This window comes from Lissotriton helveticus, chromosome 4_1 (assembly GCF_964261635.1).
Source record: "Lissotriton helveticus chromosome 4_1, aLisHel1.1, whole genome shotgun sequence".
Lineage (NCBI taxonomy): Eukaryota > Metazoa > Chordata > Amphibia > Caudata > Salamandridae > Lissotriton > Lissotriton helveticus.
Window position 1 is genome coordinate 571128763 of NC_136063.1, and position 17291 is coordinate 571146053.

The following is a 17291-nucleotide window of genomic DNA, read 5'->3' on the forward strand; positions in this document are numbered from 1 at the left end:
GTAAATTTCCACACCAACCCAACCCCAGAGAACTCATCGCTAACCTACCCACCACCAACTTAAGAAAGCCACCTGATGAAATGGACAACCCTCACCAGAAACAACACTGCAGCAATCATATTGATCATCCACTCAGGGGCCCCAACTGATCCATGACCCCATCCCATCTACAACCTAGGAACATCACCAATAAGCACCACCCTGGCCCACATCATTAACACTTCCATCATGCCTACCACTTTCCCAAATGAATGACATTTTGCAGAAATCAACGCCCTCCTCAAAAAGCCCACAGCTGACCCAAACAGCTGATCAACTTCTGACCCATCTCCCTGCTCCCCCATGCAGTCAAAAGAGTTGGGAAGGTAATCAACAAGTAACTTACAACCCACCTCAAAATTCACCATCTTCTAGGCAACACTCAATCAGGATTCAGAAAGTACCACAGCACTGACACTTCACTCATCCCGGCCACCGAAGGCATTTAAATCATCCTAGACCAAGGAGAAACAGCAGCCCTCTTCCTCCTCAACCTGTTCACAGCCTTCAACACTGTCTCTCATAAAACTCCCATCAGAAGAGTCCAAAAGACGGGCATATAAGGATCTGCTCTCAAACAGATATGCTTCTCCCTCACGGAAAGAGCCCATAATGGTCAGGCTGTAGTCTCTACATCAGAGACAAAGAAACTAATATACAGAGTCCCACAGGGATCGTCCCTTAGCCCCACCCTTTTCAAAATATATATGACATCGCTCGCCAACATCATACAATTGCAAGACTTCACCATCGCCTCATATGCCAATGACATGCAACTGATCCTCTCCCACCACCAACCACCACCAGAACCATCTTTACTACCTACATGACTATTGTAGCAGATTGGATGCGAACCAACCATCTGAAACTCAGCCCAACAAGATGGAAGTACTGGTCTTCAGCTACAAGACCTCTCCACGGGACTCCACCTAGTGGCCATCGAAGCTAGGACCAACACCCACAGACCATGCAAGAAATCTAAGGACCCTCCTTGATGACAAACTCAACATGACGGCTCAAGTCAACGCAGTGTGCACCTTCTGCTTACACATTCTATGCATGCTGTGAAATATCTTCAAATGGTTGCCTCAGATCACTAGATGGACCACCATGCAAGCACTCATCACCAGCAAGCTGGACTACGATAACACTCTAGATGCTGGAATCTCTAACAACTCCTACATGGACTCCAGACCATCCAGAACACTGCCGCAAGACTCATATGTGACCTCTCAGCCACACCCACATCACACCATGCCCCACAAAGCTTAACTGGCTCCCTATTTACACGCATTGTCAATTTAAACTTCTCACGCACACATACAAAGCCCTACACAACACAGGACCAGAATACCTGAACAGCCGCATACACTTTTACCAACCCACCAGACACCTACGTTCCACCTCACTCTCACTCGCACACATTTCCCTCACGCGCAAAAGCAAAACTGGAGGTTGCTCGTTCTCCTACATTGCACACAAAACATGGAGCGACCGCCCTCAACACATCAGAGCCTCCTCCTCGCTTCTTGAGTTCCACAAGAAGCTGCAGACCTGGCACTTTGTATAAGCACCTTGAGGACCACAAACGTACACAGATACCTTTGCGCCTAGATACCCTCTCCGGTGATTAGTACGCAATACAAATCAGCATAACAACGGGTAGATGCTCCTATCACTGGAATGCTGTATAGTACATCTGGTACTGCTCTTGGTGCAGAGACATATTCACTTCGTGTAATCTCCATCCTTTGCATTTCCACTAAGTACACTATAGTTAACAGGAGACTGTTGACGGCCAGAGTGGATCAACCCTGTGATGATGTCCAAAGTCAAAAGGTCAGTGATCTCTCTCCTGCTACCTCTGATGTTTTGGAGAACCAAAGTCCATTATATTTAGTGACAGGAATAAGAAATTAGAAGCCCTCTGAGGAGGTGGTGAGCAGGAAAGACCCTTGGTCTTCAACCCTAAGGTGACATGATACAGATGAGATTTTAGAGCTCATTCAAAGTTTATTAAATCTTCCTCAGGAGGTGGATGCTCTTAGAGTGTGTTACATTTGTTTGAGCCATTAACACTCCACAATCAGCCTCCAAAGTGCTTATATCTGGTAGAGCTTATGTACATTTTTTTATGAGAGGCAGGCCTTAGCTAGTACACCTTTTGGTACAGTTAGAACACCTTACAAATACAGTTTTGAAAGCAGCACACATACGTGTGAGTCGTATGCACTTAGTTTTGAAATGCAGTTTCTTCCTGAACAGCTTCTCAAGAAGGATCTTCATAGCGGGCAATATTTGATTGTGATGTCAGGGGCCTAATGTTAATCTGTTCCACAATTCTAAACTCTCTGGAGTTTGGAGAACCTTTGGGGTGGGACATTAATCTTCAACGATTAGGGCGATATTGTGTGACAATTACAGTAGGAGGAAGGCACTCCACAGCAAACAGAGGTGAAGCCTGCATTTCCTTAGTGTATGAAGGATATGTTGCAGTTAAACAGTGTCCCTAAACTGTGATATATCTATGTCAGTCTGTGATATATCTATGTCAGTCTGGGGCAAAGTCCAGTGAGTATGATAAGAAGACAGTTGCAGGTGCGGCATCAATTGGGACCATAATCAAGAAAGCATTGAAAGATTAAGCAAGCAAATTTTTCTACAAACAATTTAATCTGTTTAGAACTGATTGTGCTGTGGCTGTTAGGACCATTGTTTTTCACCTCATTTCCTCTGATGGCCCCAGCCGTTCCCGTGCAGAGCCCAGCAGGACTGGACGCTCACAGAACAATTACTGTTTCCCTTGATTGTGGGCATTTTCTAGTTATCCATTCTGTTGGGCCCCTCCCCACCATCATCATCATTTACAAAATGGTGGTCAGCCCCTCAGCAAGTTAAACAAAGGACTCTACCCTCTAGGATGCCAGACAGTGAAGAAGGACTCTTTGCAAACTCGCACAAGAACAATCTTAGGGAAGAAGGAAGGACTTTCAGTCTAGGTTCATCTAATGGTGGCCATCGTGTAGTGGATTTGGCTCTTAGGGTTGGTTCTCGCCTGAAACCTCCGCTTCTTTTTGCTATTGACTTTCTCCTTGGAGCTGCATTAAAACTCTGTTCATCCCTAGTCGGATGCCTCTTCATCGCCATTTTTATCACCGCATCCCTCATCTTAGCCTCCCAATTACCCTTGTTACTAATATAGAACAGTAAGTCCCTCGTCAGCTTGCCAGCATATTAAAAGTACTATTATCCCTGTGCCGCAGAGCTTCTTTTAATCTGCGTTCTTCTTGGCTACCTCCAGTGATTACCTTCTCCCTCACACTCTCCAGTTCGCCCCAGCCTTCAGGGATCTCAACTTAATTTACTGCTATTTCCACCTGTTCCTGCGCCATGTCTGTAACCTGCTTACAGCCCATATTAGAGCTACGCCATACCAGCTAGAGACCCTCCTGCCTTCACCCTCTCTTCCTCAAACTTTCTTGCAGCCTGTTTTTGACATGGATCAACTAAGTATTACTGAAGCCAAACTGGAGCTGTTGGGCCACTATGCCTATAAAATTATGTACCCCACATCTTTAACAAAAAAAGCATCCAAGAGCTCAAATCTTACCCAGAAACCCTGGTTTCTGCTCTCTTCTTCTCCATGAACAAAGGAGTCATACCAAGTAACCTAATCTTTTACACAAATAGAAAAGCTCATTGGAGGAAAACCCTGTTATTTATCAAAAAAGGGGAGAGTGATCAATAGATCAACGGACACTAATTACCACTTATGAAAGTGGAAGGTCCAGTTACAGCAAGTGCCCGTATCTAGTACAGGTAATTCAACAAAAGGGGTGCTGAACTGTTCCTGAAAGAAGGGGAAGGTTAGGTAAAGCTGGCGTGACCGGAGGTGTAAGTATTACACCTTTGGGCATCCATTTTGTTGGATGTATTTGCCTCACACACCCAGAAGGGTGTCATGCTTCATCATCGGCGGTTGCTCCTCGTCGGGGGGGCGGTGCAATCCCCGACGGGCTCACCTCAAAGAGGGGCACTTTGGCGGAGATCTTTTGTATCCAACTGCCCTGTGATGAAGTGCGGGTGTGTGGGCAGGATAGCAGGTAAGCCTGGTGTGGTGATTAAAATGCAGCAAGGGGTGCCGGAAACTACTTTATTCTGGAGGTCCCCCTACTACAATTAAAACCGTGAAAAAAGGTCGCTCAGTGTCACCTCGTTAGGTAGAGTGACCCTAGACGAGCCTTGAAGAACAAATGGTCAACATGTTTCTCGCAATTGGGTAAATCACCTGCGATTCATCAGGACCTTATAGGAGTGAAAAAAATATAATAAAAGAAGAACTCAACAACATGCCAGTGTCATGTATGTGATGTAGGTGTATTTTACCTCTGTGGAAAGTCCTATGCCTAATGGTCAGGGTCTAAGAGCCACATGAGTGGTCGGCGGGACAGTACATCGGGGTTAAGCCTTCAGGTGTAGCTTAATCAGCCCGTGACCGTGTGGAAACACCTACCCATCTCCGCCGAGCTCGGATAGAAAACCCTGTTCTCATTGCTGTTGATCTTGACATCTAGGAAAACTCCTCATGGTCTAAGAGTCTCGGTAGCAGAAGCAACCGTCACCGTTTACAACAATTATATCATCCTCATCCAGTCATCTGATCGCAACATAAAAATAGTTGGGAAATAGTTGAGGGCATTTTCCCTCTCATAAAGGAGCTGCAAAGAGGTCTGAATTCACCCCCGCCCAGAGACGTTTTAAAGCATGGGCAAAGTTGGCTCTGGCCCACAGCACCAGCCGTTCAGGCCACCCCTGATACAGCCAGCTCTCTGATTCAGACAGTCTTGCCCTGATGACCTTTAATAATTTGTTGATGTGTGAGAATCTATTACAGACAATTTGCAGAGAAAGTGTATGTTTCATGCAACATCCATAAAAAAAGTTTCTTTTCGATCAAAACAGGACCTTCCATATGAGAAATGGGAGGGTGTCACAAAGATTATTTACAATATTATTAGTGAGCTGTTGCAGTGTTAACATTGAAAACACACATCACTGTCCCCGAATTCAAGAAAGAAGTTAAAGTATTACTCATGAACACATTGATGCCCTATATCCTAGGACCTTTTGTTCCTTTACCTCTCTTGACTTGCCAATTACTCACTTACTACTGCTGACTGTTATTGTTTTGGTTATTGTTTTTCCTGTGGCCTTTGTTTTTGTACTACCATCTCCCTTTGTATCTATATGTTGTGATGATTTCCCCCTTCCCTTGGGAGCCTTATTGGTTTCCTTATGTCTCTGCTCTCTGAACATGTTAAAGCACTCTGATACCTGCATGGGTCCGGTTACCGCTATATACAACTTAAAATAAATAAATAGAAATATTGTGACCTGATGCCTGACATCATACCACGTATGAAGGTTGAGATAAATGTAAATGGTATCACCAGATATTTTAACAGCTGTTGTTACGTTCTCTAGTGAACCATGCCACTTGGGTCACACATGTTGAATAAGGTTACCATGGGAGTGACCATTGAAGGACACCACAAGTTATGCTGGTGGGTTTAGGGGAGAAAGTATGCCTTTTTAGGTTGAGACTGGGCAGCGTATGCGCTGCTGCAAGGCTTGCTGTATTAAAGTATGGAGTTGAAGACCCACCCACTCCGCCCATATTTTTCATTGGCCTTTGTCAATGTCCTTCATAAGGGCTGGTTTCTGATTCGTTAATAGGCTTGTTAGTCCCTCCTTAGTACCGCCTTTTCTTCATTTGTGCCCTCCCATCAGGACTGGACCTGTACTGTGACCTTACTGCATAGCTTGTATTAGCCCTTAACATAACTCTTTGCTTAATTAATGTAAACACCACAGGTGGGACACAAGCTTTAGCAATGGGGGCCTCTTTTTGTTTGTGTTTGCAGCGCGTTATTAGCGCTTTCACTTACACAATGAGGCCACACCCACCACTCGCGGGATGGGCGCGCAGTTCACTTAACTCGTTTTTTATTTTATTTTACAAAAAATCATGGCGTGTATGCATTTTGTTGTATGCAGCTAGCCCAGCGTGGGTTTTTTAACAACATAAAATCATGGAAGCTGCATGCCACATGCCATTCACCCGTCCATGATTTCACTCAAACCAAAATGTCTGCGGGATCGCAAAATAACCATGTGATGTTTTTTTATGATGTTGCTGGGAGGGATGCCACTGTTTTTTTGCTTTGGGTGAAATGCCAAAGGGCAGCAGCAGAGCGCGCTGGAAGATGGAACCGCAAGGCAGGGACGGCACCAGAGTGGAAAGGCAGCGGCAGAGCAGCGGCAGCTGGGCCAGCTCTGGGGTTTCAGTGCTTCGCCTGACACCGGTCTCGCATTTGCGAGAGTTTAAGCTATTAGCATTGTAAAAGACAATGTGATTTATTTATGTTTTAAAGACCAAAACATAAATAAAAGGCATTGTCATTTCTCTAATTGGGTTCAAATGCTTCAATCATCTCAAAAGCCACAAATTGGTCAAACAGAATAAGTGAAAATATATGGTTTGACTATCTAACCGCTCTCACAATATGTCGTCCGTCCTTAATGGGGTTAAACATTGCCCTGATAGTCTTTCAGTTACTGATGACATTGCTCTTCAGCTATTAGGAGTAGTTAGGTAATTACCACATCTTGAATTCTACCGATTTTTTTCAGTATAGACTTTGGTCTGTAGAGGGCCCGCTGGCCCGCCGAAGTCGCATCCACAACAAAACCGCAATGCTGGAGGTCTTAAGACCGCTGCATTATGACTAGACCACCAGTTCGGAGGTGTGCTGGCCGTGGTCTTGACTGTCTACATGCTTCGGCTCACTGAGTGAGCCTGAAGCCAATGTAGCAGCCCAGCAGCACCTGCACTGATGTGCACACACTGCTGGCATGCACCATGTTGTGCATGCCACACAGTGCACGCACAACGGTGCAGGCGTATCAGGGCACAACATGTGCTCCCAGTCACATAACAAACTGGGCAACAATGCCAGGGCCCTGTGTGGTCCCCCTCCTTTCTGTCCTGCCTGCTTTTTCATGGCAGTTTCACCACCATAAAAAGGCTTGCGTAAAGGCAAGTCAGAATATAGACTGTGGTGTCGGGCTAGGCACCATCTCCATTTCTCCCCACTCTGAACACCACCAGCACCACAGGATCCAGGATCCTGGCAGTGCCGGTGGTATTGTGGCAGGCTGGTGGCTGCCTGAGAGCCAGGCTTGTAATGATGCAGTAGGAGCTCTTAGGTTATGGCGGTCGGACTGCCACCACAGGTTTGGCGGTCTCAAGACCACCAAACCTGTAATAAGCCCCTTAAATTCAAGCCAGGCACAATTTTGTTAATGAGCTACCAGTGCTTCATTCATTTAAATTTTGAGGTGGTATTAGGACTTTATACTCATTATGTTCCACAGTGCTCTAGAATGAACCCCACTGCACATCTCCATACTACTAGGGCCATCCACACACATGTACACATACTCACACATGGAAAAATGGCGGTGATCATGAATGCAGGCACACCTGCATAACATGCCTAATTGAAACTTGTAAAGCAATCAAAATAGTCCTTCTGACACCACTGTAAGGAAAGTTCCGAACTCTCCAGTGTGAGCAAAAAATAGATATTTACTTGTTTAGAAGACTTGATCTAAAAACAATACTGAATAATTCTCTATAAAAAACCTATTGCCTGACCATATAATGACGGATATAACTGTAACCGGTATGCCAGGGAAAAGCCTAGTGGGATTGGCATCTACATTTTGCAGCTGCACTGCAGAAGTCAAGCTCTTATGCTTCCTTATGTGGAACAGATGTTCCATTTCGTCACGGCCCTTTTCAAACAACTTTATTTTTTTCATTGTCTAAATAAAGCTTTCTGTGAAAAGTGGCAATAAAACAAACTTGAGCTTTCCACAAATAAATTTGTTTTCATTCATGTGTACCTTGGAAGTCTTAAGGCATATTTGTTAGTGCAATCAAAGATAGCCATCAAAGAAACTAAGTTCCACCAACCATATCAAATGGAAGGCATCTGTAGCTTTGGGAACAGTAAAACAGGTGACTTTTCAAGATTAGTATCATTCAACCGAAATAAAGAATCTGGAAGAAAGCATCTCGCTCTTTGAAGTTATTTTTTAATTTCGGCTTTCTTCTCAGTCAAAATCACCAAGATGCAATCCATCCAAAAATAATCTCCAAACCATGAGCCGGGTATTTCATGGTGTGCCTTGGGCAACATGAAGCCTGTGGGCATCCAGACTGGGGTGAATAACCGTGGGTGACCCGTGGGTGACAACATGAGTGCTTTGCGTGCATAGAAATGCAGCAATTTATCTGGGGACTATTAGCTATGCGCTGCGATTGTCTCATATGCAAGAGAACTGGGCATGGCTCAGTATGCAAATGGCACTAATATACCAAAACATAACATAATATACCATGACAAAATATGTCATGCATGCCATAGAATTATGGGAAACACACAAAGGAGATGGGAAAAATAGTTTCACATAGTCTATGCCACTGGCAATCACTATGGGAAACATTCCATCCCATCGTTTTCACCCGCATTATGCAAACTCATAATGACTCTACTACTCGTAGGGACAGTCCATCATAACTGTCGATCGAGGTCCCTTCCAGAAGGGAACTCAAGCCACCACAGACCACTTCCAGCCGTGTTGGGCCTCATCAGTGAGGTATAACTTGGATCCTATGTCACAGTGAGCAAGGGAAACATTTCTGGCCATACATTTGGCATTATGTGAATGCCTGAGTCATTCTGGACAAATGAAAGAAGACACGAGACACAAGAGATGAGGCATTCAAATGGGAATGTGTGTTGCAAGAGTTTATTTATTTATTTATTTATTTTGAAGGTTTTATATAGCACTAGCTCCAACCAAGGGTATCAGAGCGCTTTGCATAACAGGGGTAATACACAGGAAAGCAGCAGTATCAGAGTACAAAAAAAAAATAATAGTTGGTTAGATACAGATTAGAGGAACCATTTAGAGTACATAGTTTGAGGAGTACAAATCATATAAGCAGAACGTCACTTAAAAGAAACAAAAATGTCGTAGTAGATGGCTATTTTACAGTGTGCAAGTAGGACTCAAAAAAGCGGCAAAGCGAGGCAGGAAACAAATATAGCAGTTGGTTTAAGTAAATAAATAAAAAGCAACCATTTAGAGTACAAATTGCGAGGAGAGTAAGTAATGTAAACAAAACACGACAGGAGGGGAGAGAAAAGACAGAAAGGAGAGAAGGGGGCTACATTCCTCAATATTTAGTGAGGGGGATGCAGCGAAGGTGTTTGGGGAGGTCGTTTCAGATGGTTGGGGCCTTTTTTTGAGGAGAGGGGGTATGAGGAGAAGAGAGTTGGTGCTTCTCAGAGTTCAGGTGCAGCCAGCTTTTTTAAGTTTAGTTGATAGGTAGGATGGAGTCTTCCGATAAAGGGCTTTGTGCGTGATACAGGCAATTTTATAGGAGGATCTACCTTCAATGGGGAGCCATTTGAGGGCTTTGAGGGTGGGTGAGATGTCGTCGAAACTCTTACAGTTTGTGGTGAGTCTGGCTGCGAGGTTGAGGACGGATTTGAAGCGGGCAAGATGGATTTTGGGGGTACCAGAGAGAAGGGCATTTCCGTAGTCGATTTTGGAAAGGACCAGTGATTGGGTAATAACTTTGAGGTCTTCAGCCGGAATAAAGGGTTTGATTTTTTTGAGATGCCGGAGTGTGAAAAGTGCACTGTTTGCTGAGTTTTTTATATGGGAGTTAAGAGTAAGAATATTGTTGATAGTGATGCCAAGTGATTTGACAGCTTAAGCGAGGGAGAGAGGGCAGTTTAGGGCATTGAGATCCGCGATCCATGATTGGATGGGGAGAGGGTTATTTTTTGGCGAGAAGAGGATAATCTCAATTTTGTTAGGGTTGCGTTTAAGATGGTTGCAGTGGAACCAGGTTTGGATCTTGGTTATTGCTGTGTTGAGGTGTAGGATGTCAGAATGGGATTTTACTTTATAGAAAAACCAAAGGTGGTGATGGACGAAGTGTTGACAATACAAACACACACCCCCAGTCAACTGATCTGGGTTTAATCCATTACCGTTCTTTAGCTCACTCCGCCACCCCAGTTCAGACATGGCCATATGCAAATCAGTCTGACCCTGTGCCTCATGGGAACAGTCCAGCCCGAACTGCCAAGCCATGTCTTCCCTGGACCGGAATCAAGCTTCCCAGGACCGGTTTCTGGCATTACAGCCGTCTTTAGCCAGGCTTGCTTGACTCCAGTGGCAAAGTGAGCAAGGGACTCACGTCTGAGCATACCCTGCCAACTTAGGGCGAACAAAGAAAAACAAAAGGTGGTGATGGACGGAGCGTTGACAATACAAACACTCACCCCCAGTCAACTGATCTGGGTTTAATCCATCACCGTACTTTAGCACACTCCACCACCCCAGTTCAGACATGGCCATATGCAAATCAGTCTGAACCTGTGCCTCAAGGGAACAGTCCAGCCCGAGCTGACAAGCCATGTCTTCTCTGGACTGGAATCAAGCTTCCCAGGACCGGTTTCTGGCATTACATCCGTCTTCAGCCGGGCTTGCTTGACTCCAGTGGCAAAGTCAGCAAGGGACTCACGTCTGAGCGTACCCTGCCAACTTAGGGCGAACAAAGAAAAACCAAAGGTGGTGATGGACGGAGCGTGCCTCATGGGAACAGTCCAGCCGAACTGCCAAGCCATGTCTTCCCTGGACCGGAATCAAGCTTGGCCATGTCTGAACTGGAGTGGCAGAGTGGGCTAAAGAACGGTAATGGATTAAACCCAGATCAGTTGACTGGGGGTGAGTGTTTGTATTGTCAACGCTCCGTCCATCACCACCTTTGTTTTTTCATTTTACTTTATAGTACAGTTGAGTGTCATCAGCGTACAGATGATAATTGATTTTGGCTTGTTTGAGTATCAAGGTGAGGGGTTCCATAAAGAGGTTGAAAAGAGCAGGAGAGAGGATGGATCCTTGCGGTACACCAAGGGAGACAGGAGTTGTGCTAGAGAGGCAGTTTTGAATTTTAATTTGTTGAGTTCTGTGTTGGAAGTAGGAGGTGAACCAGTTAAGGACAGTGCCATTCAGGCCAAAGCGATCCTTGAGTATATTGAGTAAGGTCGGGTGGTACACTGTGTCAAAAACAGCGGTGAGGTCAAGAAGGATGAGTAGGTAAGTGTCACCCTTGTCCAGGGCAAGGTGTATGTCATCGACTATGTTGAGTAGCGCAGTTTCCGTGCTCCAACCTTTGCGGAAGCCAGGTTGAAGGGGGTCAAATAGGTTGAATGTGTTAATGCGTTCGTCCAGTTGAAGTAGGGCGCACTTTTCGAGAGCTTTGGAGAGGAGGGGATGGTTGGAGATAGGGCGGAGGTTGTTGGGGTCATTAGGATCGGCTTTAGGATTTTTGGAAATGGGAGTGATTTGTCCGAGTTGAAGGGAGGGGGGAACATTCCCCGTTGAGAGGGAGGCGTTAATGATGGTGGTCCAGTAGGGGACAATGATGTGTTTGAGATCTTGGACAAGTGAGGAGGGGAGAGGGTCTTTAGTGTGTGCAGATGGTTTGAGTTTTGATAGGATGTTGTAGACTTCCCATTCAGAAACGGAGTGAAAATTAAGCCAAGAGGCGTTGTTTTTAAGCGGAGTGATAGTAGGGTGGAGTTCCGGGGGGTCTTGAGAGGGGAGGAAGAGTGAGGTTGTCATGGGAGCTTTCAAGGGGGGGGATTAGGTGTAGTATCCTGGGATTATTGAGGGTTGGACGAGGGTTGGGTATTAAGGAAAGCACAGTCAACTTTGGCAATTTTTTCGGAGAAAAAGTTGGTAATTTCTTCACACTTGTTAATAGAGGCCACTGGGTTGGGTGGTGCAGGGGAGGTTTGGTTTCTAATAATGTTGATCAATTCTCTAGGTCTGTTTTTGGCATGTGAGAGTTGACAGCGGAAGTAAGAAGCTTTTTCTGAGAAGATCTGTTTTTTGTAAGAGGATCTGGCAGTTATAAGGAGAGCAAGGTGGGCAGGTGTAGGGTGTTGTCTCCATGTTCTTTTCGCTAGTTTGAGTGTGCGTCTCTCTCTATTAAGGTCGAGGGTAAACCATGATTTGGAGGGGTTGTTTTTTAGCGTTTTCCTTTTCAGTGGGGCAAGCTCGTCCAAGACCTCTGCAACCGTTTTGTTTAAGTGTTCCGTGAGTTCATTTGGATTTGAAGAGGGGGGGTGAGGATAAGATGGGATTGGAGTTTCAGTTCAAGGGTGCTGGGAGGGATTTGCTTAAGATTTCTGCTCATAATTGTAGTTGTTTTTTTTATAGGGGCCGGTGGGGTTGGAGGGGAGATTGTGAACAGAATGAGATGGTGGTCAGACTAGTCGATAGGGATGATGTTGGTTTAGGATGTCAGATTAGGGTTGGTGATGATGGCGTCAAGAATGGCTCCTTTGGTGTGGGTAGGGGTGAGGCAGAGTTGCTTGAGGTCACTAATCTCAGGAAGGTTATTGAGAAGGTTGATTGTGGGGTCATCAGGTTCATTCCAATGCAGGTTAAGATCTCCTAGGAAGATATTTTTGGAGCTGGAGAGTAGGGATTTAGTTCGAAGGTCCGAAAATTCTTCAGCAAAAGCAAGGGGTTCACCAGGAGGGTGATAGATATTATGAAGCTGTATTGGGGTGGGTGCTTTTCATTTTAAGTTTGGCTCCTAAGTATTCAAAGTTGAATAGTCGTTGTTGGTGATTGGGGAGAGTTGAAGTTCTTTTTTAAAAATTATTGCTAGTCCTCCACCTATTCTTTCAAGTCTGTCTTTTCTGAGAATAGAGTAGCCAGGGGGGGCAAGAAGGTCAAGGAAGGGCGTGGAGTGGTCTTTGATCCAGGTTTCGGTGAGGAATGCGATGTCGGTATCTTCATTAAGAATGGTTTCAGAGATTTCGGTTGCATGCCGGACGGCCGAGAGGCAGTTTGCAAGCATGCAGTTGAGGGTTTAGGGTTGTTGCTAGTGACGGGGAGTAGTTGAACGGAGGTGAGTTGTGGGGGGGGGATCTGGGAGAGTTAGGATAGTCGGGGGTTCTGTTCATCCCCAGGATAACAGGGATCTTGAAGTGAGGGGGAGGCAGATCTTTAGGCGAGGGTTTGTTAGTGTATGTGTTGCAGAGGACGGAGAGATCGTGGGCGGAGTAGGTATTCGAAGTTCGAGGGGGTCTGTGGGAGCAGGGTAGGAGAGGCGTTGTTGACCAATGCTTGAGGTATGGACATTTTCGAGGGTTGGCACAAGTAGCAGGGGGCCAGGTAGGGCTGGCTGTGGATTTATCGGATTTGAGCCGATTAAAGTCTTTTCTGAGTAGGGTAAGTTCATCAACCAGGGTAGAGAGATTGAAGTCAATGTTACGAAGTGCTTGGTTGAGGATGGAGAGGAGGGAGGTGGGAGTGGTTGGAATGGAGGGGGAGTTAGGGACGGATTCTTTAGGGTGGGAAGGATTACAGCTAGGGGATAGTGGTACTCCAGGAGGGTTTGACAACGGGAGTTCAGTGTTAGTAGGAGTATTGGGGAAGACCAGGGGAGGGGGGTGGGGTGTGGACCAGCGTTGGGAGGAGGGATGGGCAAGAAGTCAGGTGTACTGGTGGGGAGAGGGGAGGAAAGGGGGAGATGAGTGGGGGAGTGTGGGGGTGAGGGGGGATGTGGTAGTGACAAACTGATTGGGGGTAAAGTTTATGGAGGAAGGGGCACGGGCAAGAGGGGCTTTGGTCGTTATGGGGCAGTTTGGAGGGGGAGGAGGGGTGCTAGGGAGGAGATAGGGAATTGCAGGTGGGCTGTCATTGAGGATCAAGGGAATTTGGTGGAGTGTCGTAGGGGATAGGAGGGGGGCCAGGTTCAGGGAGGGAGGTGGGATAGGGGAAAAGGAGATGGAAGTGCCAGTACGGATGGCAGAGTCCAGGGGGAGTAGGGTTTGTCCCAAAGAGGCAGGGTAGAGCAGGGAGGGGGCATTAGTGGGAGCAGGTGTGGGGCTGGGGGAGCGGATTGCAACAGGGGAGGGTTCACGAGGGGGGACGTCATTAGGGAGGGGGTTAGGAGTTGGGGCGGCTATGTCCAGGGGGTGAGGAGTCTGTCTAAGAGAGGCAGTGCAGGGCTGGTAGGTAGCATGGGAGGGTGCAGGTGCGGGGAGGGGGAGCGGACTGCGACATGGGAGAGTTCAAGAAGGGGATGTTGTTAGGGAGGGGGTTCGGCATTGGGGAGGCGGAGGGGAGCTGAGAGGGGTTGAGGGATTGAGAGGGTGATGGGGGGTGGGTAGTGGTATAGGGTATGCAGAAAGAGCACCTGTGGCCCTAAAGGCATGCAGGATGAGTTTCTAAAGGCATGACATATATGACAGTAGTGTGTGAGACCTATGGTGAGTGTGCTTGGGCATATTACTCATTCATGGACAAATCTGAGGTACTTATGATCATTTTGTGTTATATGTTCAGGGAAAGCCTGGCTTGGTAGCTCGGGCTGGACTGTTTCCATAAGGCACAGGGTCAAGACTGATTTGCATATATCTGGGTCTGAACTGAGGTGGTGGAGTGAGCTAAAGAACTGTGATGGATTTAACCCAGATCTGTGACTGAGGGGTGAGTGTCTGAAAGTTTCATCACTCTGTCCATCATTTCCTTGTGTTTGCTTTGTTCATCCTAAGTTGGCTGGGTATGCCCAGACGTGGGCCCTAATGGCTGGGTTCAAAATTTGGGTGTGTCAAACAAACAGCAGTGTGGGCAGCATCGGAATCCAGCTTGTTTCAAGCACAAAATGTACCACTGTCATTACTCTGCTGCTATGAAACATCCAGCCCACAAGAAACTCGCAATACGGCAGGTAGGGAGGCTGACTGCTCGGCAGAGTACTCGGTCCTCATCCATCTTCAAAGATTCTATCATCAGAAATATGTGACACAAAGGATTCTCTAAAGTTCTTTCACCTTTACATTGTGATCAAGAAAGTAGTAGAGACCCAGTGTAACAAAACCTGTTGGTGTATATCAGTTGTGCTTTATTTATTTCATTTAATAAGTGTTTGTACAGCACTCACAGTACCTTTTGCCTACCTCAAACAAATAAATATAAGCAGTTAGGGAACATGAACCTTGAATGTGGAAAGTTTTTGACTGAGACTAGAGGCAATACCTCAAGTTTGCAATGGAAGTTAGTCTGTTTTGCTGAGGAAATGTGAGATGGCTAAATCATACTTACACACATATTGATGCCAGGAGTGAAAGGAATTGAGGTATACTGTACTGGGGTGAAGAAGAGAAAGAACAGTCAGTATCCTTCTGAGTCTGAAGCCTATCTACATCAGAAAAGCGCAAGTGGGTAGGCATGAAGAGGTGGTATGTATTTTCCTACTGGGCAATATTCAGTCAGTACTGATAACGAATGTCACGCAGTAGTCCGGAAGTCACAAATCAAATGCTGATTGATTCTATTGTCTAGCTGACTTTTCCAACTTCTTTCATCCATGGGCAAACATTGAATTCAGATGCATTGCCTCAAGGAGCTGATCATTTTCTCCAGCAGGGGATAAACTGAGATGTCCGCCCAGGTACTGAAGTATCTATAACTTACGCCCTCACCATGCACTACTTATTACCTCACATATACGTGATCAATGATGTAACAGCAATGAAAAAAATATTGATTCCCACAAATATTACACATTAAATATAATTTCCCAAAATATCACCCTCCTAAACTCAACTAACAAAAACACAAATATCGATAATCAAAATATCATCCTTAAGATTATCCATTTCTACTTATATCGGTAACATAAATGTAGGAGACAAATATATTGCTAGCTTCAAATTAATATACATATGTATATAACCCGTGAGCAACGTCTCTGCAAGATCGAAACGTGTAGGGACTTTTTTTATTTGATCTTTACAAGAATATGGAAACAATGAAGACAAGGATTATAGAGTGCCCATGAGTGCACTCTGTTTATAATGAGGTAAACTGGTTGGATATATATATTTAATATGCATCTCATAAATATCAAGACACGCAATGTAAACTACCTTAACATCACAAATAATTAGGCAAAATATTATAAAACAATATATAATCTCTATTTTGATTTTAATAAATTAATTGGAAAACTCCAAACATATTAATAAATAATGTAACAACATTATATTAGTTTTATAACACATTAATAAACTTGGCACATAGATACAAAATAAATATACGCTTCAACATATCAAATAATGATGAAACTATAAATACTTAATACAGGTGAAGTCATATAAAAATGAAATAACAATAAGTACAATTAGAAATGTAAATCATATGCCAAAAATAACACACACCTTTTAAACATTTATCGAATATTAAAACAGAAACATTAATTAGCATCCAACATAAACGGTAATAACTGAACAAAAAATCATACTAAACAAACACTAACCAATAACTGTAAAGGAAACTAATCAATAAAAACTTACAATTAACTGGGAATACAATATAAAAGGTGCACTGAATTTGAACCCTTACCACACCAAAAAGAATAAAGCTACAAAGCGATGAAACTCTGACATATTGTCAGTAGAAAACCAGAAAAGAAAATTGGAAGTAAACATAAAAGTTCCTTCAGATATAAGAAAAACATTTATTTAAGCATACTTAATCATAACTATGTAATGTAATGTAATGTAAGGTGGATTTGTAGAGCGCTGCTTGTCATCCTCGAGGGTATCCAGAGTAAGTGAGTGTAGGCATGCAGTGAGACTGGGCCTGAATAGAGGCAGTTTCAATGGTCCCCCAAAAAGACTAATTGAATAGCCAGGTCTTCAGCTTTTGCAGCATTCAATAATTGAGGAGGAGGCCATGATGTGTTAGGGGAGGCTGTTTTTATAGGATTTGGCAGCTTGGTAGGAGAATTATCAACCTCCCCTTCTGCTTCTGAGGATGTGGAGTGTGTGAGTGCTAATGTTTTCCCTCTCAGACAACACCTTCACCACCAAGACAAACAATGCATGGCCAGCAAGGCCAATAGGGCTGGGCGTAGTTCGCGAAGTAGCGCTACGCGAAGCTACGCAAAGTGCACTTCTCAAGCTACGCGTAGCACTACGTGAACTGCATAGTAGCCTGTTCGCACTTTGCAAGATGCCGTTTTCAATGATTGCACAGTGCGGACAAGCATCCGGCACTGTGCAATCATTGAAAAC